Here is a 25,938-nt window from a genome sequence, read left to right as displayed (position 1 = left end):
AAAATTTGTTCAGGAAAATCATTACCCTCTGCTGATATTTTCTTTGACATCTTCTTCACCCTTGTCTACACCTTGCACAGTTACTTTCCAGCTGTCCCTGACTATACTCAGTGCTCCCAGAATCTCTACAATTCTCCCTAAAATTTAGAGAAGTAGTTTTTATTATTATTTTTAAATGGAAGCTCTTTTATTTTTGTTTCATTTCATTTGGTTTATTTGTTTGTGTTTTTAGAAATTATATAGATTAGCGTGGAGCCCCAGTGGTGTAGTGGTTAAAGAACTCAGCTGCTAACCAAAAGTTCGGTAGTTCAAATCCACCAGTCACTCCTTGGAAACACTATGGGGCAGTTCTACTCTGTCTTATAGGGTTGCTATGAGTCAGAACTGACTCGAGGGCACCTAACAACAACAACAGCAACAATAGATTAGTAATCCATATTTTATAATGATGAAAAACATTATTAATATGACTTTCACCTTTTTATGCCAAATTTAAATTTTGTTTATGACTCTCCTGAAGCTTTAGAAACAAAGCCACCAAGAAAGAGGAGGTAAATTGGAAAATGGCCCTACTATACAGTCATACCGTAGAGAAAGAACTGGATTCATTGCTGTCAGGGTCTCATCTGAATTTGATACCTTCTTATCTCAAGGGGAGTCTGACAAGTTTTAGGGTTTCTGCTTATGAGGCTGCAATCTCTAGCAGAAAAATAAACAGTATGGGGCAGAAGGAAATCTCAAAAGCTTTTAATCTCCTCAAGATTAAGCAGGTAAGAACAGGGCCTCATTTAGAACTTTTAGAGGCCTGAAGCTCTGAAAAGATTGTGATTCCTCATACATTGTTCAAATAAAGTCAGTACCGATCCACTTCTCTAAATTTTAGGTATAAATTGCAAAATACAAAATTACATGCATGTTTAAATTAAAAGCTTCTCTCCAGATTTTTTGGTTATAAAAGTCTGCATAAATTTATCATCACTGAAGTCTTTTCAACTTATGGTATCCCTGCTTTGCTGGTGTCCACAGAGCAATCCAGGATAGGCCAAGACTTTATTTTAGACATGCATTTTCCTCACCCATCTTCTACTCCAATGTCTTGCACACAATAGGTACTTAATAAATGGATTGGGGTTGAGGATGCATAGTGGTGAAGAAGTACTCTCCATATAACTGGCTGCTTAAAGTAAGTTAAATCTTAACAAAGTTTTTAAATCTTTAATGCCTTACTGGACAAAGAATGTGACTACTCTCAAATCTATGTTACCCGTATCTTTTCAAATGGCTTTTTTGAGGTTGGCTAATTTGTGAGTACAACTTTGGGCCTTCCCTCCCCCTGAGTAGGCAATCACACCTTGGATCTTTAATACACTGAAACTACAGGCCTTCTTTTATATATAGGTACAACTGAAGGAGTCATTGGATTTTAACTGGTAAGTGATTTCCCTCCTCTATTTCCTTCCTGAGTACAGATTTTCAGGAAATGAAAAACCTTTATTTTGAATTCTTGGTCTAATTTTCCCCAATCTATGTATCTATGGGTTTTAGTTCTTTCTGTTTTGTCTGTTTTTTAACATATGACCAAAACATCTTTACTGTGATGGAATGGTTGTGTAACGTTACAAGTATATTCACAAGGTTTTCAGGCTCTTTCATTTTCAAAAGATGAGAAAGCAAGTTGCTAAGAAAAAGAATAATACAAATAAAAGTATATTATATAGTGTATTCATTTTGTCCCAATTTAAAATTCAAAAATAAGCAATTATATAAAGCCGAAGTATTTTCTTTTCTGGGCCAAATTTCTGTTTGAGAGCCCAAACATGCAATAAATGGGTTGCCTCAAGTTTAGTTATAGAACTAAAATAAAAATTACTCTCCTAAGACTCTGTATGCATAGAATTCCAGTTATTTGCTTCATAATAAATACTCGGTTTCATATGGCCTCTATTGTTTAGGAAACCGAGCCTAAAGGGTGCAGTTTCTTCTAGGACAGTAATATATCACTAATAAACTTTCTATTTACAACAAATGATATAACACTCGGTAAAGTTAAAGTAGCGGGGGTGGGGAGACTCTATTTTTTTTTTATTAAAAAAAAACTTAAAAGGGCACCAAGGCATTCCTAAATGAAAGCTATACAGAGGCGTTAATATTTAAATATTACAAATTACACTCAGAAAAAAGTCACAATGTTGACAGGACAGCACATGCAAAACCAATAAAGTCATAAAAACACACCCTTATGTAATTTGGCAGAACAAGCTGCTCCCTGAATACAATGGGTCTTTTTTGTTAAATGGATGTCAGCTTCTGCTTTAAAGTGACATCATGCCTTTACATACAAACTTTTACTCTTTCACTTTCCTCAGAGCTCTTTTAATCATGTTTTCTGGGCTTAGCTGACAGTCTAGGTAAGCATTGCTTGGTCATGTTATCTCTGCAGGATCTCAAGCTATTGTCCAACTCACTTTATCACATTCACTACAATTCCTCTTTCAAACACTTGAGTTCTCTTTAAGCTAACTAGTAATACTTTGGTATTGTCATCTGACTACTATTAACCCTTGGCCTCAAACTGAAAATGTTCATTTTCGTGGGTCTGTTTAACCCATGACAATGCTTGGATTTAAAAGGTTTAACATCTAAATCACTCATTTTCTTAAAAAGTGCGATAATAGGCACTGTAGCAAGAAGCAATGTGGTATCAACAAATGGGTACAGATTTGGAGCCAAAGAGATTTCAGTTTGAACCCTAGCACCACCATTTACTAAGTAGGGAAAATTATTTAACTCTGAGTCTCCATTTCTTTATCCAAAATACTCCTACTTTATGGGTGTTTATGAAGATTAAGTGGGATAATGTATATACAGCATCTAGCACATTTTTCTATACAGGGTAAATCAATCACTGGATTTAGTATTATCATAAGTAAGTAATTACTCTATAAAAACACAAAAAATTAATTTTGGAATACTCTGTGTCCATTCTCTACCCCCTTCACCTCTTCTGTTCTCAAAGTATCCTCAAATTCAACCTGTTTGGGCCTATAAAATAAACAGTAACACTGTGAGGAACATGCTTCTTAGAACAATCAGCCTATATGAGACCAAAAGCACAACATCTGCCCAAGAGCAAAGATGAGAAGGCAGGAAGGGGCATTTTGGGGACTGCAACCAATGTCACAGAATAATTTGTAATAAATTATTGAACGGGAAACTAATTTGCTCTGTAAATCTTCACCTAAAGGACAATAAAATGTTTTTAAAAAAAATTTGGCCGATTCGTGTACAGCTACAAAATCTGCTCATTAACACCTAGCTTTTCCAATCCAAGCTCTGTTCTAATGCTTGGTTATTTCATACTTTATTACTAATTTATTCTGGCTGGTTTGCACATCCCTAAACTGGTGAAAATTTTACCAGTAATCTATCCCAAGTGTGTTGACTGCCACTTTTCTCCTTAATCCTACTTTCTGCTACTACCAGTTCCTCTCTCTGGAGAATTGGATCAAATAATGTGGGGGTACTTTAAAGTCTGTGGAGATAATAATAACAAGAGGAAACTGACTTCCTATAGTACAGTTAGCTTCTAAATTGACTTAGTTGATCTCTACAAAGATTTAAATAGCCCTTTTTGCCCCTATGCTGAGCTCGGTACCAAGAAAGCAAACTCCATCAATACTACCTTCAAAGAAATCAAAGAACTTACAATCCGTGCATCAATCAATTCCCAACTCTAAATACGCCTTTAAGAGAAGTTCAGCTAATTTCCAAACGTGTCGTCTTGTAGTAGCCTGCTTTCCAAGTATTTTGCATTATTAAACATCTAGAAATAACTGTTATATCTACATGTATGGCACAAGCAGACTACTTGAATGATGCATATTCTAATTTTGTCTGTCTGAGCAATTAAAAAAAACCATTGTCTATGACTCAGATAATCACTATCAAGGGGCAGTCAGACAGCAGATACTCAAAAGGAAATGGGTAAGCCAAAGGAATAAATTACACCTCGAATGAATTTGATACATATTAAAACTACAGACAATTCATGTTCTTTTTGAAAAATATTAGATCCAGTCTCTTAAACCCTCTACTTATTTTTGGAGCAGGGGCTAACTCTCTAGTCCCCTGGGCTGATCTGAGTCAACAGAGTAGGCAGGGATATGGGAAGAAGTATACTAGGGATCCAGAAGTGGGGCTATGGCAAGAGACAAGCTTTCAATAAGGTGAATGTCTTCATCTAGGGCTGCTATAACAGAAATGGATGGCTTTAACAAAGAGAAATTTATTCTCTCACAGTCTAGTTGGCTACAAGTCCAAATTCAACTCTTCAGCTCAAGAGGAAGGCTTTCTCTCTCTGTAGGCTCTGCAGGAAAGTCCTTGTCATCAATCCTCCCCGGTCAAGTTTTTCCCCAATTTATCATGCATATTAATTCACAGTTTAATTCCTTCTTCTCTGAACAGGGACCCTGGGTCCAAAGGACGCACTGTTTTCCTAGTTCTTGTTTCTTGGTGGTATGAGGTTCCCCTGTCTCTCTGCTCACTTCTCTCTTTTATATCTCAAAAGAGATTGGTTTAAGATATAACCTAATCTTGTAGATTGAGTCTTGCCTCATTAACATAACTACCACTAATCTCATTTCATCAACATCATAGAGATAGGATTTATAACACATAAGAAAATTGTATCAGATGACAAAATGGTGGACAATCACACAATACTGGGAATCGTGACCTAGCCAAGTTGACAGATATTTTGGGGGGACACAATTCAATCCATGACAGTGGGTTTTAGAGGGTTGAGCAGCTGGTTGCTCAGTACAGGATAGATAGCAGCACTCAGTAAACTTTGACTGGATACATTCTTTCTTCTCTTTTGTTCACGCTTGTATCCATGGCAAAGCCCTGGTGGCACCGTGGTTAAGCATTTGGCTGCTAACCAAAAGGTCAGCAGTTCAAATCCACCAGCAAATCCTTGGCTAACCCTATGAGGCAGTTCTACTCTGTTCCATTGGGTCGCTATGAGTCAGAATTAACTTGATGGCAATGGGTTTGGTTTGGTATTGCCAACACCTAAAACAATGTCTCATATATATTGTTCAAAAATATTTATTGAATGAATGGTTCTTGAAGGGGTATTAATAGTGGAGATGACCTTCTAGAATGGGGATCTTATGTTTGTAGTCAGTTTTTGTTGGCAAGGAGCAGGAACATCCATCCTTAAGTAAGGTGCCATGGAGTTGGTTCCTACTCGTAATGAACCTATGTATAACAGAACAAAACACTGCCCAGTCCTGCACCTTCCTCACAATCGTTGTTATGTTTGAGCCCATTGTTGCAGCCACTGCGTCAATCCTTCTCATCGATAAATCTTCCTCTTCTTCACTGACCCTCTACTTTACCAAGCATGATGTCCTCCAGGGACTAGTCTCTCCTGATAACATGTCCAAAGTATGTGAGACAAGTGTCCCCATTCTTGCTTCTAAGGAGCATTCTGGCTGTACCTCTTCCAAGACAGATTTGTTCTTCAGTAGAGTGCTTGGTAAACAGAGGACTCTCTACATAGTTCTCAATACCGTAAGATTCGTAGACAGAAGACAACCTCTCTTGAACTACTAAATTTAACTCTAATCCAGTATTTGATCTTCATCCCAGGAAGTTTTTCCCCAGTTTATCACGCATATTAATTCACACTTTAATTCCTTCTTCTCTTGCCCTGCATTCTTGGGGAAATAGCTCCACAGTGTCTTCATCTGTTGTTAATAGAGTCACCATTTGTTCTTTTCTCCAGGCTAACTCAAGTATATTTTCGCACCTCAGGTTTTCTTTCTAGCCCTTTACTTACTTACTGTCATAGATTGAATTGTGTGCCTGAAAAGTGTGTTACAACTTGGCTAGTCCATGATTCTGAGTATTGTGTGATTGCCCACCATTTTGTCATCTGATGTGATTTTCTATGTCTTATGACTCCTACCTCTATGATGTTAATGAGGCAAGATTAGAGGCAGTTTTGTTAAAGAGGCAGGACTGAATCTGCAAGATTAGGTTGTGTCTTAAGCCGATCTCTTTTGAGATATAAAAGAGAGAAGCGAGAAGAGACACTGGGGACCTCATACAACCAAGAAACAAGAACCAGGAGAATAGTGTGCCCTTTGGACCTGGGGTCTTGTGTTGAGAAGCTCCTCGACCAGGGAAGATTGATGACAAGGACCTTCCCCCAGAGCTGACAGAAAGAGAAGGCCTTCCCCTGGAGCTGGCACCCTGAATTCGGTCTTCTAGCCTCCTAGACTGTGAGAGAATAAATTTCTCCTTGTTAAAGCCATTCACTTGTGGTATTTCTGTTATAGCAGCACTAGATGACTAATACACTTACCTTTGTTGCTCTTTGAACGTTCTCCAGAATTTTTATGTCTGAAATCGTGGAGCCCAAGCTATTGTACACAGGGTCACTATGAGTCAGAACCAACTCAACAGTACCTAACAACAACAACAAGCTTGGATATAAGATCCTGAGACTGGCAGGTGGAGACTGCCTAACACTATGTATTATTTACTGTAAAAGCACCTCACCCTTCCTACTCCAGTTCATGTAGACTTGTTTTTCCTTTTCTTTCTTTCTTTTTTTTTAATTAATTACATGTTCCATTTGAACTTATGCCTTGCCCACAATTTCTGAACACCTTATAAATTGGGTGTTCATAGATCTAACTAGTCATTCTCTAGCTTATGTATATATATAATTACATCGTCTTATGTGTATCAACACTAAATATTCTCTTTATTCCTAAACACATCATAGTCTTATCCCAGTGCTATGCAAAAGCAAACAATCCAAATATAGTATTGATATCTGGAGTCCAAGACCAAACTTTCTTTTCACTATTATTTCTGCATCCCCAAATTTGTTCCTCCTCCTGAGTTCTGTCTGTTTTCTCAACATCGATCTTTTTTGATTCTATTTTCTCTCTCACTATCTACGCTAATTTGTTTCCAAGTCTCACTGAGTTTAACTCTGACGTGTCCTGCTGAGTTTACGTCTTGAATATGACTCTTCTTCTCTATTTCATCTGAGTTCAGGTCTTCAGCATCCCTGGATCAGACTATAGCAGTTGCTTTCGGCTTCTATCATTTTCTCCTCCTGCCATTTCTTGCCTTAAATAAAGTCAATAGGTCCCCATTGCTTAAATGCATTCAAGAACCTGATACCACCTGTCTTTTCAGCCACATCTCTTGCTACTTTCCTCCTCCTCCATTCCTCCCAAATCTTACATCAAGGATGTCAAACGTGTCAGTTCTGACCAATCAGAAGTGGCTGCCTGAAACATTATAGTGTATAGAAAAGTGTCATGACAGATTGGCCATGTCTACCATGAAGAGGGGTGGTGGTAATGGTAGCACCTATGTCATTTATTTGCTGTACATCTTGCTATATGGATTAGATAAATATTTCTTCTAAATTCCCTAACCCTTCATTTGCTTTAGTACCCCATAACTTTTTATTTTCCTATAACTGGACTCCCAGAATCCAGTCTTGCTTTCCATTCTCTTTGCTCTCACAGTTAACTTTTTAAAAAGAATTCAATAAATGGTATTTGGACTATGATGGGTATACAAAAACATCAGATTCATGCTTCACATCGTATACTAAATGTATGTGAAAGATCAAAAATATAAATGTAAAAAAGTGGAGCTATAAATGTTCTAGAAGGTATCGTGGAGGACTTCATTTATAGTCTTGGAATGGGATAGGCATTTCTAATGAGGACTTAAATTCCTGAAGTCATAATAGAACACTGAAAAATTTAATTCTATCAAAGCCATAATCTTCCATAAGGCAAAAAACAAACAATGAAGAAATAAAACACTCCACAATACTATAAGCACATACAAAAGATAAAATGGAAAATTATTAGCAACTCGTATCATAAAAATGTAACATCACTGATACATTTTTATAAGTCATTAAGAAAAAGACCAACAACCAATATAAAAATAGGTGAAGAATATGAAAACAGGCAGTTTACAGAAAAAAATACAAATGGCTCTTAAACATAACAAAAGAATTTCATTCATAATAAGAAAATCCAAGTTAAAACTATTCAGATATCATTTTTTAACCTATTAGATCTGGAAAAAAAAGTTGACAACACATGTTTGGGGAGGCTATGGGGAAAGAGAGACTCTTGAATACACTGCTGTGGGAATGTACTGATGTAATTTAGGACTATTTCTCAAAATTACAAATGCATATACTCCTGATTCAGCAAGCTCACTTCTGGAAAATTACCTTGCAGATATACTTTCATATGAGAAAAATGTCTAAAGTATACAATTATTCATTGTGGCATTGTTTGCAATAGCAAAATATTGGAGGCAACCCATCTGTAGGGGACATACCAGTTAATTCATTCATATAATAGAATAACATGCAGCATCAAAACAAGTTTTTCCCATGAAAAAATAAGGAAGCACCCTCTGTACTAAATGAAAAGAACTACAGAATAAATGGTTAAGGAATTAAAAAAAAAAAAAAAGTATGGTTCAGAGGTGAGAACACAGTGCTTAGTCTGCTTTTGCTGGAGCACGCTTTTAAAGAGATTCTGAAAGGACACATAAGAAACTAATAATAGTTGCCAATTCTTTGGGGACCTGGGTTGATGGGACTAGGGGTTGGAGGGTTTTTTTACTAAAAACTTTTTTTCTTTTTAAAATAATGTAAATGCATTACTTATTAAAAACTTAAAATCAATAAAAATAAAACACTTAGATCTTGCCAGGGATTATGACATTTTTTGAGAATAGTGTACAATTTTTTTAAGACTCATTGTTACCTTCAGATTATAACTAGCCAACGCAATCAGACTGGTCCATTTTCTGTTAATTCCAAATGCTACGACCATATCAATCCTGTAGCTTGCTGCTTCAACCACTATATAAACAATTGAATTTGCTGTACCAGTACCAATACTTGCTTTTTTGGTTCATTATTTTGTCATTAAGATTTACTAAATGTATGTCACTTTCCTAGGTACTCTGAAACAGCTCTCACCCTGAATCCTCGTGATGTCTAAGCTCAGTCAAAATGCCCTCTGCCCATTTAGTGCCACACTCCTTCCCAACACTGAGTATTTGTATATACAGTTTTCTCTACCTGGGAATGTTCTTTACACTCATCACCTACCTCCACTTTTAGTTATATAGTCTTCAGATCTCATCCATCTCCTTAAGGGAGACTTTGTTTCCAGCTCAGAAAAGTTCAAATTCTCTCAGATCTAGATTGTAATTTTACACTTGCTTCTGTAAATTGTTTGCGGATGTCTGTCTCCCTCACTTGACTGTGAAGCTCCTGGAGGTAGGGAGGGAATGCTGTGTTTGTATGCTTCTCCAGAGCCTGGTCTGCTTGGCATATGGGATCTACACGAATATTTGTTAAATGAACAAATGTATATTCAAGGGCACTGTGCGGGAAACTACAGGAAAAGATAAAACAGATCAGCCGATCTCTGCCGTTAGGCAGTTTATCAACGAGGGAGGTTAAATAAATACACATGTAATTAGAAGGCAGAATGTCATCCTTGCCTTAGGAGTTACAAATGAATGTGTATGGGATACAGGAATTTTTAAAATGTATTATGTCTGAAAAATTGAATAGTATATGAAAAGGGGTTTTGAAAGACTGCTGTGGTTTCCTTAGGAAAGGCAAGTGTATTCAATTTAGATAAATCATATGCCTACGGGGGCCAGACAGATGATATAGATTAAGTGAATGGGCCAAGGAGAAACTGTTCTAGCGGTTCTTGAACTTGAAATTGGCGGCCCACTAGAATCACCTGGGAGATTTGAAAAATTCCTGCTCAGACCATATACCCACTGACGTGGACTTGGTTCCACTCACAGCGACCCTGTAGGACAGAGCAGAACTGCCCATAGTTTCCAAGGAGGTAATCTATACCGAGGAACCCTGATGGCAGGGTGGTTAAGCATCTGGCTATTAACCAAAATGTCACCAGTTCAAATCTACCAGCTGACTCCACGGCAATGGGTGTGGTTTATTTTAATCTTTATGGAAGCAAATTGCCACATCTTTCTCCCACAGAGCGGCTGGTGGGTTCCAATTGCCGACCTTTCAGTTAGCAGTTGAGCACTTTAACCACTGTGCCACCAGGGCCCCTGCTCAGACCATAACATAACCCAGACCAATTAAATCAGAATCCAAGGGGGTGGAACCCAGGCAACTGTATTTTTTTGAAAAAAACACCCCGCTGATTCCAGTGTGTACCAGCAGCATCCTCATCCTCTGGGACTCGTTAAAAATGCAGAATCCCAGGCCCCACCCTGGACCTACAGAATCAGAAACTGCATTGAGACATTATCTCCAGGAATTTGAATACGTTGTAAAGCTTTGAGATATGTTGCTCTAGAGAACCTTGACCTTCTCTGAAGGAGTGACTGTTCATTACCCGCAATCAGTGGAGCGTTTCCATAGGAGAATGCAGGCCCCCTGGTTGAAGTTAATCTTTTATTTATACTGCTGAAAACAATGCAAGTAAGTGAAATAATGTGCAACTCATCAAAATAAGGCTGGGGCCTCTCAGTTTGCTACAGAGGGAATAGTGAGTTAGTGGAGTTTGTCTAAAGCTTTAGGTTGTTTTAAGGCAGAAGTTCTGAAAATGTGGATTTTTTTTTGGTATTTGCTTAGAAGTTTTTTCTGAGCAGCTGAACAACTCTGCCATCGATATTTTATGTCGAAGGTCAATATCTAACACTGCTCTTAAATGGGTAGGAGGTTTGGAGCACCATCAGCTCAGCAACGCTTCACCCCAACTCCCTAAAGGAAACTTAAATGAGCATATTAGAAATAAAGGAGCTTTGGTGGCGCAGTGGTTAAAGTGCTCTGCTGCTAACCAAAAGTTCAGCAGTTTGAACCCACTAGCCTCTCCCTGGGAGAAAGATGTGGCAATCTGCTTCTGTAAAGATTTACAGCCTTGGAAACCCTATGGGGCAGTTCTACTTTGTCCTCTAGGGTAGCTATGTCAGAATCAGCTGTATGGCATCCAGCTATGTTAGAAATAACGGAGACCTGGTGGCACAAAGGTTGAGCGCTCAACTGCTAACTGAAAGGCCCACAGTTTGAACCCACCAGGGGCTCTGTGGGAAAAAAGAAAGCAACCTGGTGCTCTACTCCTGTAAAGATTTTTTAAAAAAACCCACATCTGTTGTCGAGGAGTGATCTATAGGACAGAGTAGAACTGCTCCGCAAGGTTTCCAAGGAGCAGCTGGTGGATACAAATTGCCACCTTTTGGTTAGCAGCTGTAGTAGCTCTTAACCACTGTGCCACCAGGGCTCCCCTGTAAAGATTACAGCCAAGGAAACCCCTGGGCAGTTCTACTTTGTCCTATAGGGTCACTATGAATTGGAATGACTGGATGACACACCACAACAATGGAAAATAAAGCTATAAATAAAGGCTTGGAAGGCTTGGAACACTGGAACAAAGCTTATTTACTTAATTTTGGAGGCATTGTGAGGTCACTCAATATTTTTAAAGCCAGGGTTATAATTGCAATATGAGCAAAAAAGAAAACCTGCTTCCTCACGATTTGGTTCGGTATAACTGGCGTAATGAAAATAGTCTTTTATCCAACAAATACTTATCAAGCTCTCATTGTGTATTAGGTACTAGTCCAAGTTCTTTAACTTTATTCATTTTATGGTCATGGACTTTGTTTTTACCCTGCCCCAGCCAACCTCCAGAAAAATGGATGCCATTGCTCATAGAATGAATGATCTCAGAAGATAAAAATGTGTGTAACCCACAGCAGTTCATCTTTCCAATTAGAGGCTGTGTGCAGCTCAGTAGCATTGTCTTTGAACACTAAGGATCACAGAGATAGGGGCAGAACAAAGGGATGGAGGAGGGGCGCTCTGAACAGGTGAAGATAAACCACAGGTTTCTCTCTCTACACTGCTAAAGAATTTTACAACAGCTACAAAATTTAAAATGGCAATATGAGGAAGTGTCTTTCAAGCAGTAATAAATACCAGCAAGCATTTTTGCTTGCTCCCACAACCCTTATACAGTCTGTTTTTCTTTTTTAGGTTAATTTGTTGCACTGGGTGATGTTTTTAATCTACTTTGGCTGAAACATATAAAATCACTTCTAAGGATAAATATAACTGACTCATTGCAAATGAAAATTAAATCATGCAATCTAAAGCTTTAATCTGTTGAACTTCCACTTCACTAAAATATGCATAATTATTTTCTGGAACACACTAAGTATTTTTGCAAACAATCCATAAGAGCAAAAATTTAAAGCTTCACAAAATGGGTTTCTGTAAGAAGTTTCTTGACAGTTTTTTTTTAAAGGAAGTTTCTAAGCACTTTCAAAATTTTAAACACTCAAAGAATATAATCACTGAGAACAGCTGTACTATTCCTTTATAATTTCATAAAGCATGCATATTTTGTTTTGATACAAAGCTCACATTTGTTTTTAACATGGTTCCAGTGCACAAGCTTAGTAATAAAGGAAAAGAGAAACAAAGTAATTTATTAGACAGAGCAGGCACAAAGACATGACAAAGAAAAAATAATCTCCTTTTGAGCTAAAAAGAAAAAAAAAAAATCACCATTATCAAAGAGGAAGAAAGGCATCCCTGAGCAAGAAATAAATGTTTTTCCAGCGGTGAAATAGGGAGACGTGGGGGTGGGACTGCAGGGACAGAAGGGTACCAGATGAGACAGTATTGCTTATGGCCCCTGCAAACAGAACTTTGATTTATAGAACAAATCAATGGACTTACAGGACATGCTTAACTTCACCTGTAGGGAGGTAGGTTCAGTCTCTTTCCCCTTCTTTGAATGAATGGGGAAGTCTTTTGGCTCAAAGGCAGCCTCCCACCACAGGAATGTGTGCTATCTACAATGCTGTTTTGAAACCCACAGCACTTAAAGGAGCTGTATCTACAGGTTTCTCCTTCTTCCTAACACTGAGCCAATTGTAAATGTAGAATGTAAACCTTGAACAAGTTAAAAATCTATCATAGGAATTCAAAACCAGCTCTAGCTAGGTTTCTTTTTTTAAGAGAATCACGATTTACATTTTTTATCACTTCAGCCTTTTTGAGCCCAGAGCTACAGAGCTAACAAAGGGCTATTTCCTGACAGCTTAATACAAAGCATGTTTTAAGTAAAGCCTGAAAGTTGGCCTTGTAATGACACAGAACTGAGACCTTACCAGGTAAAGTTGTCAGTTTTCAAGAAAACTCAAAAGAATCAAAAATGTACTAGACAATGTAATAAATTCCAAGCCCTTTATATACTTATTATGTATACGCATTTCATAGCCACTTCCTTCAACACAAATATCTTTTTTCCCCTCAACTTTGGCCTATATACTTTCTATTCAGTCTTGAGGTAAAACTGCTTCCACTACAAGAGGTATGAGGTAATAACACTCAACACAGAAGCTTCACTTACCCATCCCTAAGTGGTGGGGGAATAGTCATAGACAAATTCTAACCATATCTTAAACTTCTACCTACGCTTTCTAAAAACTAGAAGTTGAGAAGTCATTTGTATTTTTTTCTTACATTAACTCTTTGGTTTAAGAGTCAATGCCAAGAAGTTGGCTTGCCATGTCTGCACAGCCATTGGCCACTATTTTCATATCATTTGCAATGTATTCTACAGAGCCAAGTAACTATTCTTCAGATGTTCTAATTTGCCTTATCACAAAGCCTCTAAATCTCCAGTTGACATAAAACGAATTGAAAATGAGGACAATCTGATTCCAAACATTGAGCAGTGAATTTACAAAGGATATGTATATTTCCTCTATAAACAAATAACACGATTAAAAATAAAAATAAGCCAACATTTCCAAAATGAACACACAAGAAAGTCAATCCTTAATGACAGAAATTAAAATCTATGTAACAAAAAAAAAAAAACTGCTGAGCAAACTATTTGCTAATTACCATGCACTGATAATTTTAATTAACTAGTTTTAGATGATCTATACATAAAAATTTCAAGGGGATAGGATCTAGAGAATTATTAGTTAATTTATTAATGTAGTAGATTTTAGGGCTCAAAGAAACGGACTTGAACTTCTGATGACTTTGTACATTTGAGGAAGCAAATTAAAGTAACGAAAGCAGAGAAATCCAGGGGAAGTGGAATAAGGAATCAAAAGATAAGAGTCAGCAATGCTGATTGCTAATGACAGTGCATAAAACACAGTGAATATTTAAAGATGCATTTCACTGTTTTCCTCAGCCTCCCTGGGATTTACTCAAGAGTTTGGACCCCCCATTAAGTTAAAAAACAAAGTAAACCTTTTAGGAAAATATTCAAAGTGAACTTGGCACTGGAACTTGCATTTGACACTGTGATTTTTATCACTTCTTAAGGGGATATGACAAAACTCTTTAAATACTTTCCAAAGGGTATGGATTATTTCCAAAAGTAAGGTAAAGAACTCTGTAATCATGAAGCATTATTTACCATTGCTAATTAACATTAACAGATATCTCTATAAAATGGGAATTATGAGCGTACGGTTTTATGCTAACATGCCTATACAGCTTCCTTCTCTCTTCCTTCCTTTCTTTCTCACTCTTAATTTGAAAGCAGAGGATTTTTATTTTCCTCTGAATTCTGGTGCGAAAGTAACCAGAAGAATCAATGTGGAGCAAATTAACTGGGTGCTTCCAAACCCTCTCCACAATTCCACTCATCACAATTTCTATAGAGAGGGCACCTAGAGAAAATTAGAATCCACAGTGAAATCATTCAAGATTTGTTTATAATAGCCAAAAACTAGAAAAAACACAAATATTCATTGGCAGGAAAGGATGACTTGTGGTATATTCATACAATGAAATACTACATGGCAAAAAAAAAAAAAAAAACCCACCAAATTGTCTTAATTCTTATCAAAATAAGCCAGACACAAAAATGTGCACATTTAATGAAGTTCAAAATCAGACAAAGCTTAGAAGACAGAAGGGTGGTTACCAGGGAGGGTTTATTGATGGGAAGGGAGCCTTCTGTGTGCTAAAAGTGTCCTAGATCCTGAGCTGGGTGAAGTATAACATGCATATACATATGTAAAAATTCATCAAGCTATACACTTCAGATTTGTGTACTTTACTTATGTGTTATTGCCCAATTAATATTTTTTAAAATAAAATTAAACAAAAATAATTTGCAGTGGAGGAAGAAAAAAAGTTAAAAAGCCACTACCAAAATGCCTACAGGTTAAACAAAAGTGAAAGAGGTAGTCCCATTAAAAAAAACAAAACAAAACAAGGAGGGAAATAACCCTTCGCACAGGGGTTGAGAGAATAACCAACTGGCCTGCTTTTCTTTTACTCTTCCAGCTCTCCTTCAATGTGGAAGTGTAGAATATGGCAAGAGGAGGATAACGAATTATAAAGACTCCCAAAAAACTAGTGGGATCTGGGGACTCCTGTTGCTGAGTGCCATCGAGTTGTTTTCTACTCATAGTGACCCCATGTGACAGAGGAGAACTGCCTGATAGGGTTTTCTTGGCTATAATCTTTAAGGAAGCAGATTACCAGATCTTTGTCACACTGGTTTGAACCTCCAACCCTTTGGCTAGCAGCTGAGCTCTGAACTGTTGTGCCACCAGGACTATTTGGGGACACCTGTTAAATTTAAGTAGTTCTTAGTTAGGGAGACCCTTCTGTCTCCTCAAACATTGTATGGGGTATTCTGATTCTCTTTTGAGGGAGAAACTCCTTTGTAATGCGTGACCAGGAGTGTGGGGATATATGCCATTTAAACATGGCTGCACTATTGACAACTGCAGGTCCCACAGGCTTCTATGCTGCACAGCATGTTGAGACTTGTCCCCAACATGTTGAGATTTGTCACAACTTGTTTTCCCAAACCTATTGTCCCGTTACTGATTGGCTTGTTTACCTGAATTCCTTCTCCTTGCCCGAAACTTATTGTTACTCACCCAAAGCCCATTGTTCTGTTATTTGCTTCACTGCTTGCTGTATTGACTATAAATAAAATCCTGGGACTGAAGCCGAGGGTCGACTCCTCAGAGTGACCCTCCTGGCCCCACTTCTCTGTAAGAGTTGTGTTTGGTTACTGTCTCTGCCGTCCCGACATTCGCCGCCGCTGCGACAGATGGTGCCCTGTGTGAGGAGCTGTGACAGATGGTGCCCCGTGTGAGGGTGCTGTAGACACCCTCTCACTCAATCTCTGAAGGTGATGAGTAGAAGACGCGCATCTATCTCAGGCTGCTCTTACAGCCCCGGGAGCGGTGGGGCTTTTCCCTGGGCGGAACTTTCCTGGATGCTCTCAATTCGGGCTGCTATAGCCCTGGGAGCGGCGGGGCTTTCTCGTACACTCCCTCAAGGGATTTCAGGCTTCAGGCCAGGAGCTTTCCTATCATTCTTTCCTTCATTTTACGTTTCTCCCTCACTATGGGGAACTCTCTTTCTTCTGAACAGCATAAGGTGTCAGAAGAAGCTATTAGAACATGTCAGAATTTTGGCACAGAAACTCATAAGGCACAAGTATTAGTGACAGCTCTCCATCCATCCACTGCCACCTGTTTTGGGTGCGGTAAACCTGAACATTTTAAGAAAGACTGTCACAGTTTAAAAAACAAAAATGCCAACACTAAACTTCCAACCCGAAAGTGTCCCCGCTGTAGTAAAAGCTTTCATTTCGCTAATATATTCTGGGTTTCTCTATGCTACAGCCCTTTCTGGAAAACGTTTTACTCATGCCTGTCGTCATTTCACCCAAGCCATTTCAACTATCGGATGTTCCCAAGCTCTTAAAACTGATAATGGTCCTGCATATACTTTGGCTAAATTTCAACAATTTTGTGCCACTTGGGATATTCTTCATACCACTGGCATTCCTTATAACCCTCAAGGGCAAGCCATAATTGAACATGCCCATCATACTCTCAAACAGCTCTTAAATAAACAAAGGGGGGGGGGGGAGATGATGGGTCTAGAGTATGTGACCAAAATGAAAGACTTGCCAAAGCTCTCTTTATTTTTAACTTTTTATCGGTTGCTAAAGATGGTCGTACTGCTGCAGAACGACATTTTATCCCCTCTGACACCCGACCTCACCCACAGGTCCTCTATAAAGATCCTCAAAATCCCTCTGTCTGGCAAGGACCTGCAGAATTATTAATCTGGGGGTGAGGGTATGCGGCTGTTTTGTCTCCTACAGGTCCACTTTGGATTCCCGCCTGATTAGTAAAACCATATCATGACCCAGCGACAGCCACCACACTTCCGATGGGAACTGCCACCATTCTCACACTGGAGTCCGTCCTGTCTTTCTCCATGGGCGGCAGCGCAAGCGGGCGCCCTACTCCCCTCGCGGCTGCCTTGGGCTGGCCAGGCCCCAGCCAGGGCTGTGGGAGCCGGAGGAGCCGGAAGAATGCATGGCTGGCGGCGGGGCTGGCAGAAGGAGCGGCAGCGGGGCTTGGCCCACTCTGGCTGCAGCGCGGCCCGTGCTCCATCTCCCGCGGCGCTCTGAGCCTAGTCCCTGGTTGCCGCTGCCCGGGCTCGCCAGCCTGGTAGCCTGGGGTGTCGCCACCTGGGACGGCCCCGCTTGGAGGCTCTGGGCAGGCGAGAGCGGGCTCTGTGCTCCGGCGGTGACTAGGAGTCCCGGACGCTCCCCTCGCTGCGGCTCCCCCGGGGGTCAGCACACTCTGCCCTGCACCTCCGCCCCTTCCCTTCTCTGAACTGCTGCCACCACCCCTTCGGCGGCCACCATCCAACCCGACTCCAGAACTACAACTGACACCAGCACCCCTTCCCCCAGGGATGAACACTGAAGTGCCGCCATCCGACCCGAAATCACCCCTTCCCCTGGGGATGGACACTGAACAACGGAGATCTGCAATACCGGTAACATGGGGAGGTCTGAAAGCCCTCTCCTCCAAAGCTGAGCATATCCTCTCAACTACAGGTGCCCCACTTACACCGGAAAACCTGTTTCTAGCTATGGTTTTCCTCGTGACAATCTATTCTCGATAGTCATCCTATATTATCTTGTTAATCAGTAATTTGCTAATCAGTAAGTTCCGAATGAAAATTTTTTATGTGTAAATTCCTCTATATTTTCTGCTTCTCCTAGATTAGATGATTCTGTATAGATAGGTTTCTAATTCAGATGATTCCTTTCAAATTGATAGTGAATTTGTGTAAATCAGTGTTTGTTTGATTGTTAAATTTGTTATGATGTGCAATTAATTTCCTAATGAACGTTTGTTATGATGTGTAAATTGCCCTTCCTAGTGATTCCCTTCCAAGTAATAGTGAAGCTGTGTAAATCATTGTGCTAGTTTGATTGTTAATGAATCTTTGGGCCTTTATAAATCTTTGAGCCTTGAAGAATAATAATCTTAGTGAATGTTAAAAGTTAGTGTTTAGCTTACAAAAAGAGTCAGAGGAAACCCATGGGTCCAACAATCAGGATATTACTAGTGCAGAGGATTATATTATCCTCATAAGATCATCCTCTATTGTCATACACACCTAAAAGGCACATTGAGTCCGCTCACTCCAGCTATGCAATTGATAAGAGCATTGCTCTTACTTAGTAACCTGGTGAAGAACCAGATGGTATCCGGTGGAAAACCAGCACCATGAGTTTAAAGAGCCTGCTACGGCCGCCATCTAGGAGCATTAAACCCAGGCATTAAGTAACAACCTGGTGAAAAACCAGATGGTATCCGGTGGAAAACCAGCACCGTGAGTTTAAAGAGCCTGCTATGGCCGCCATCTAGGCAACTAAGTCCAGGTGTTACTCATAGCTATGCTACTTCTCCTCCTTAAACATATGGAGTGTGCCCCAGCTGTAGCTGGGCTCACAAGGACTCACTAAGATGCCAGGCCCTGAGGTGTGGAGACAGTAGCTGAGATAATCTTGGACTTTATCTTGTAGAGAAAATTTTACTTTGTCCTAACGGACACTTGTTGGACCAGTGAAAACCCTCTTGATTCTTATTCCATTAACTAAACAAAAGGTGGGAAACGTGAGGATATATGCCATTTAAACATGGCTGCACTATTGACAACTGCAGCTCCCACAGGCCTCTATGCTGCACAGCATGTTGAGAATTGTCACGACTTGTTTTCCCAAACCTATTGTCCTGTTACTGATTGGCTTGTTTACCTGAATTCCTTCTCCCTTGCCCGAAACTTATTGTTACTCACCCAAAGCCCATTTCTGTTACTTGCTTCACTGCTTGCTGTATTGACTATAAATAAAATCCTGAGACTGAAGCCGAGGGTCGACTCCTCAGAGTGACCCTCCTGGCCCCACTTCTCTGTAAGAGTTGTGTTTGGTTACTGTCTCCGCCGTCCCAACATTCGCTGCTGCTGCGACAGATGGTGCCCCGTGTGAGGGGCTGCGACACAGGAGGACAAACAGAACATTGGCTATCTGGGTTTTGGGTAGAGAATTGAAGTTTGATCTCAAGTTTACCTTCAGTATTGTTCAACACGGTTCAACAGAAAGGGAAAAGAAGCAGTGTGCTTTGGAGCAGTAGCATTGCCTGGCAATGAAAGATCTTCCCTTGGTTCAACTTTATGTTCTCTCTGGGGAAAACCGCATGATGGATACAGTAGATTGGAGGCAAAAGGGAGAGAGCAATCCCTGTATTTATTTCTAGTCAAACTCTCTTGATAAAATTGAAGTGCTCTTATTTTATCTAGAACTCTGGCAAAAGAAATCTCAATCTTCTCAGCTTTTCTTTTCTCCAGGCTCGTAAAAAGCACACAATGAATCCTCTTCTCCTGTGCTCCTCCCCTCTGGACAAACCCCATCCCCGATAGATCATTTCAAAGGTAGAGGCAGTGACTAGTGACCAGAGTGTGGAAGGACTGCTGCTTAGCCCTTGAGTTTCATGCTCCCGCATTCCTACATGGTGTCTCAGTTTTTAACAACTAAATCGTTGCCTCACTAACCACCCAAAAAATTGTCAATTACGACCTGGCTGCATTTAGGAAATTGATTTAGAGAAATCCTGGACCAGAATTAAGAGTTCGAATTCACCAGGTGCTCCTTGGAAACCCTATGGGGCAGTTCTACTCTGTCCTATAGGGTCACTATGAGTCAGAATTGACTCGATGGCAACGGGTTTGGTTTTTGGTTTTATTATTGATCAGTCCATTTAAATAATGTATATGAGGGAGAAGTAAAAAATAAGGGCCCATCTAGGTGTTGCAGGAGTCCCTGGGTAGCGCAAACAATTAAGCACTCAGCTACTAGCTTAAAGGTAGGTGGGTTTAAATCTACTCGGGGTGCATCAGAAGACAGGCCTGGCAATCTGCTTCTGAAAAGTCACGGCCTTAAAAACTCTGTGGGGCAGTTCTACGCTGCACACATGGCAACTAAAAAGAACAACAACATCTAGGTGTTAGATATTTTCTATACATCACCATACTTAACCCTCATGACTACTCTATAAGCTAAAAATTAGTATTCTCATTTTATAAGTGGAAATCTCAGACTTCAGGGAACAAAGGTACTAAGTATGTACAACCAGAGTTCAAATTCAGGTCCATCTGATTCCAAAAACATTTTATCTCACTACTGCTCAAAACTCAGAACTCAACTGTAGAAATTCTTTCATCCTATGAAAGAACACATATGATAAATTAAATCAGCTAAAATAGATAATAATCTCCTTAAAGGCAAAGGATGAATTTTACTCATCTTTTATGTGGCATAAAATAATACTTAGGTGTTTTGGGTACATACTTCCAAATAGGTGCATGTGAGATGTTGATTTTTTTTTTTAAATCATGCGCACACACACACACACACTTTCTTGAAATGTGTAGGCATCTGTATCATTGTCGGTATGAATTGGAAGACTTGAGGAAAAATTAAAATTTACCCATTTAAGATAATGCAGCAAACTGAAGTCAACAAAAAGAATGGTTAAAATGCCAAATGATAACATAACCAAAATAATAAAAATAAACTGGATACTGAATTGCATTTGCTGGTCATTAGCTTAAAGGCAAATTGACAAATATTTCTGCTATGCCACAAATAACAAACAAGCAAGCACGAAGCCTTTCCTGGCATAACTGACACTAAACATGGAATCACTTGAAAGAAAAGAACATGAAGACACAAGAAGATGAGCTGTTTATACAAGATGGTACTTAAATGAGCAGGCTAGAATCCAACTATGGTAAAATTACACTCTGATGACCGATTCTTTCTACCAACGAATCCAAATGCAGACGGAATACTTTTTTCTGGACTTTCCCTCATTTCATTTCGGTTGTTCTACTTGGAAGAAAAGTGCTGAAGATTTAAATTCTTAATGTCTTTGTTTTTTTTTTTTTTTTGCTTTCTTTCTGAATATCATAGTCTGGAATCCGTCTATTTACTTTTAAATTGTCAGAATTTGTTACTGAAAGAATTGTACCAGGACCTTGAGTGGCTGTGTTGTTGATGATTCTTTGCTATTAAAGACGTGCAGAATTCCAAGGCGGAGTGCTTTGTTATTTATTTCTCGCTATTAAGATTCTGAGTGTGCCTGATGCTGAGTAATTCAGAATTTAAGGTGATATCATAGAATAAAATACTCCTTTTGATAGTAAAGTCTCATTTGACTTTCAGGTAGAACTATCCAGGGTTTCCGGTTGGGTTGCCCTGGTGTCGCGGTGGTTAAGAGCTTGGCTGCTAACCAAAAGGTCGGAAGTTTGATTCCACTAGCAGTTCCTTGGAAACCCTAACGGGCGGTTCTACTCTGTCCTATTCGGTCGCTATGAGTCAGAATTGAGTCAACGGCAACTGTTCGTCTTTTTTTTTTCTGCTTCAGAATCATATGGGATGATGAGTTTGTCATTCTAAACCCACTCCTGAGTAATCGATTACTCTCTGTCACTAGAAACATGTCTTGTTAGGTCTAGTTCTGAGATTAGATGAAAAATAGTTTCTCTTTCCTTCTAGATTTTGTCTCATTTTTTTCATGTTGGTTACTATAGCAAATGGTTATTTCTGAAATTTTAATAATGTGTACCAATGCACTGTTTTTTTTCTCCATTATTCTAAGATGTTTACTTTTGTGGTTCTCTTTTCAGTATCTTTTGAAGTGGCCGTATGTTATCAAAATGAAAGTCTACACTGGCTCTTTTTTCTTGTGGCCAGATACCTATTTTTGCACAGAAATCTTGTTCCTTCTTCTCCATTTTTAATGCTTTCCATTGTCCTAGCACTCTCTTGATTTTAATCAATTTTGATTCTTTTTTTTCTCATCCCTTCATATAAACTTACACATAACTTTCTTTTGATTCTTAGCCACTTTATTCTATTTTAAGGTCTTTAAAGTTTTTACTTTTTGTCCCCATTGAGTCCCCTGGAGATGTCAATTCATTACTGTACTAAGCGTTTATCGAATAGCATACTCCCAGACTGTGACACTTCCTGTAGCATGTCTGGGAGGCATGTCTGTCATCACCGCAGTGACCAGTGAACTGAAGTTACTCAAAAATGAAATATGAAGTGTTCAGTTGTTTAACCAGTAACATCTACTCTGCTAAGTAAGTATATCATTTAAAAAGTGGTAAATAATGAAACTTACCCTTTAAAGAAGATTTCAGTAGATGATTTAGGATCCTTATCTCTTTAATTCAGCTCAATCCAACTCCGGTAACAGTTACTGAAGTCCTTCGGGTTCTGGGGCTGTGAAGACCACACACAAAAAAGAGAAAGTAAGTCCCTCCTCCTCTGTTTACATTCGTTTAGATCAGCTGGGATGCTGTCAAACACCAAGTTATATATATATATATCTGTGTTTGTGTGTGTGTGTGTATATGTGTATATATAAGGTGTTTTCCTTGGAGGGTGTATAATAACTTTTTCCCAGGGTTCCCTCCACTTTTAAAGCTTCGGGTTGTTCTTCAACTATTCTTTTTATGTTGGATAACCCTCAGGGGTTTATATCCGACTTCCATATTTAATGTATTTTAATTCAGCCTTGTAATGATCTATGTCTGCATTCATGAGCTCATCTTCCCCTTAGGACTTACATGGGTAGCAAAGAGATTAAACTGGCATTCTTTACTACTTCCTGGGCAATTGCCAAGTCTGACTTCATGAATACCTTTATTTCTGCGCTAGCATCCAAAAGTTTCAGAGGGAGTGTGATTATTTGATTAAATAAATGAAACAAGGTCTTTTGGACTGATCCTTTTACAACACCATGACGACTGTAAACTGGCAACATGTGTACCCACACACGTTCTGGCTTTTCATCTGCTCCCCAGCCCCTCCTGTCTCTGCCCCCACCAACGTTTCTCCCCCCCGCCCCCCCCCGTGGCCATTTTGAAATATCTCAAGGTTTGTAACACTTTCTGACATTCCTACTCTGAATATAAGATTTTGTGCCTTGTTTATCAGCCCCTAGGCCAAACAATACAGTTTGCATTTGAAAAGAAAGAAAAGTGCTTTCCTTCCACTGCTCAATAGTTTGCCAAGAGAAGTGGGGATAAAGCAGAGAAGTGTGAGTGGGAGAGAAGTAATGGGTAAGACAGAAACCAGCACAGTCTGATAAAATTGCTTGTGACCGCTTCAGGGAGGTTATAGCCTCCTGTAAGAATTCTTAACTGAAATGATCTCAATAACACCTCCTATTAGCAACTCCTAAAATATTCTCCCATCCTTAGCTGTAATCTCCTCCCTCATTTAATAAATATCTGCCATTTTTTATACTATAGTCATTTCTGCATTGTCTTATCTCCTCTTTAGGATTGGAAGAGGCTGCACAGGCCCGGCTCACTATTATTACTCCCCGTTGCTAACCCCTGCATTGTCTCATGATCTTGTTTTTCCCTCCATTTCCAGTCTCTATAAAAAGTTTAAGATTAACTGATGTTCCTCCTTGGAGGGTAGAAAACAAGAGATAATGATCTAGGAATGACAAACCGAACAAAGCACCCATCTTGGGACAAGAAAACCAGGATGTCATCAGATAACAAGAAAAGATTAACTCATCTGGGAGGTGACCACCTCAAGGGGGAACTAACACAAACTTTAAGACCCATAATCCTGTCCCTATAAAAGCCTTCAGCAGATCTCCAGTGGGGGAGACAGGTTTTTGGAGGAATCTATTCCCCTCTGTCTCCTATATATCAATATATAATAAAACTCTTGCTGCTTACCTCACCCCTGTCTCAGAATTGGCTACTGCTTGCTACAGGTGGCTCCAATCTGTGTTACTGCGGTAACAGGATTCTGTTGCCCTTTCTACCTTCTGCCTATATCACTAACATGGTCCTGGGCTCTTGATACATGCTAAACCCAGTGCTGTTGAGTAGATTCTGACTCATGGCAACTCCACGTGTGTCAGAATAGAACTGTTCCATAGGGTTTTCTTGGTTGCTTCTTTATGGAAGCAGATCGCCAGGCCTTTCTTTCATGGCACTGCTGGTGAGTTTGAACAACCAATCTTTAGGTTAGTAATAGAGTGCAAACTGTTTACATCGCCCAGAAATTAAACTGTTTGGTCTTGCTCAGTATTCCTTTTTCTAGCATGCAGAGAATACTTATCTCGGTTGACATCTTCAGCTTACAATGCACTGTTAAAGTATACTAATCAAAAGCAAAATTTAAAAAAAAGTAGGATAGGTAACTTTTAAATTGCAGCACAAGAAATTTTAATATTAGTTTTTCCTGAAATAGCACAAGATGAATATCTCTTAGTGTTTAGTAGTGAAGGCCCTCACAATGCAGATAGAAATATATTTGTGATTTTAAATACTTTCTGGCTAGTGTAGATGTCTTCAACAGTAGTTAGAACACACGAAGTGCCAACTTTCACAAAAGTTTACTAAATAAAATGGGGCCTAAGTAAATTTCCCTTCAGTTATAGCTACACAGTGCACAAGTTCATAAAATTTAGGGCCTATCTGTTAGCGATTTCACCCTTAACCATCAGTGAATTGCTGATTTGTGTGTCTCTGTGTTACCCCACATTCAATTCTGGAAAGGTCACAAATTAAATTGCCTTGATATTTTAATCTGTAAAATTAGCCTGGCCTGAGAGGGAGAGTCAGATAAAGGGAAGTAATAATTGTACAGTGCTACTCTGTGTCCAAGAAGCCCTGGTGGTGCAATGGTTAAGTGCTCAGCTGCTAACCAAAATGTTGGCAATTCAAATCCACCCAGCCGCTCCATGGGAGAAAGACCTGACGATCTGCTTCCATAAAGATTACAGCCTACAAAACCCTATAGGGCAGTTCTACTCTGTCACATGGGGTCACTATGAGTTGAAATCGTCTCTACTCAGCACCCGTCAACAACAACTCTGTGACCGTACTCTGTGCGTATGTTTTTCATACCCAAGGTGTCTCAGTTATCTAGTGCTGCTATAACAGAAATAATCACAAGTGGGTGACTCTAACAAACAGAAATTAATTTTCTCACAGTTTAGAAGGCTAGAATTCTGAATTCAGGGCACCAGCTCTAGGGGAAGCCTACCTCTCTGTCCTTGTTCTTTGGCTCCTTGGTAATCTTCATGTGGCATGGTATCTATCTTCCCCCATCTCTCCGAGCTTCCCTGCTTGTTTTTATATCTCAAGAGATTGATTTAAAACACATCCTAAACTGATAATGTCTCATTAACATAACAAAGAAAACCCATTCCTAAATGGGATTATAACCACAGGTATAAAACTAAACCAAACCCATTGCTGACCAACTCACAGTGACCATATAGGACAGAGTAGTACTGCTCCATAGGGTTTCCAAGAAGTGACTGGTGGATTCGAACTGCTGACCTTTTGGTTAGCATCCAAGCTCTTTACCACTGCACCACCACAAATACAGGGGTTAGGATTTACAACACATATTTTTGGGGGACACAATTCAATCCATAACACAGGGTGAGCTACCA

General features: G+C 39.4%; 1 protein-coding gene across 1 annotated transcript in view; it reads right to left on the bottom strand.

Annotated features, from left to right (window-relative positions):
• The window catches only part of SLC39A10 (solute carrier family 39 member 10), a 106,230-nt gene extending 83,402 nt beyond the window's left edge, over positions 1–22,828 (bottom strand). The window contains exon 1 of the mRNA XM_023732920.1: positions 22,627–22,828. The gene's annotated coding sequence lies outside the window, so the exon portion shown is untranslated. The remainder of the gene's footprint in view (positions 1–22,626) is intronic.
• Positions 22,829–25,938: the final 3,110 nt, after the last annotated feature.

Source organism: Trichechus manatus, unplaced genomic scaffold, assembly GCF_000243295.1.
Source record: "Trichechus manatus latirostris isolate Lorelei unplaced genomic scaffold, TriManLat1.0 scaffold00056, whole genome shotgun sequence".
Classification (NCBI taxonomy): domain Eukaryota; kingdom Metazoa; phylum Chordata; class Mammalia; order Sirenia; family Trichechidae; genus Trichechus; species Trichechus manatus.
The sequence above is the reverse complement of the archived record's forward strand: the minus strand, read 5'-3'. Positions and strand labels throughout refer to the sequence as shown.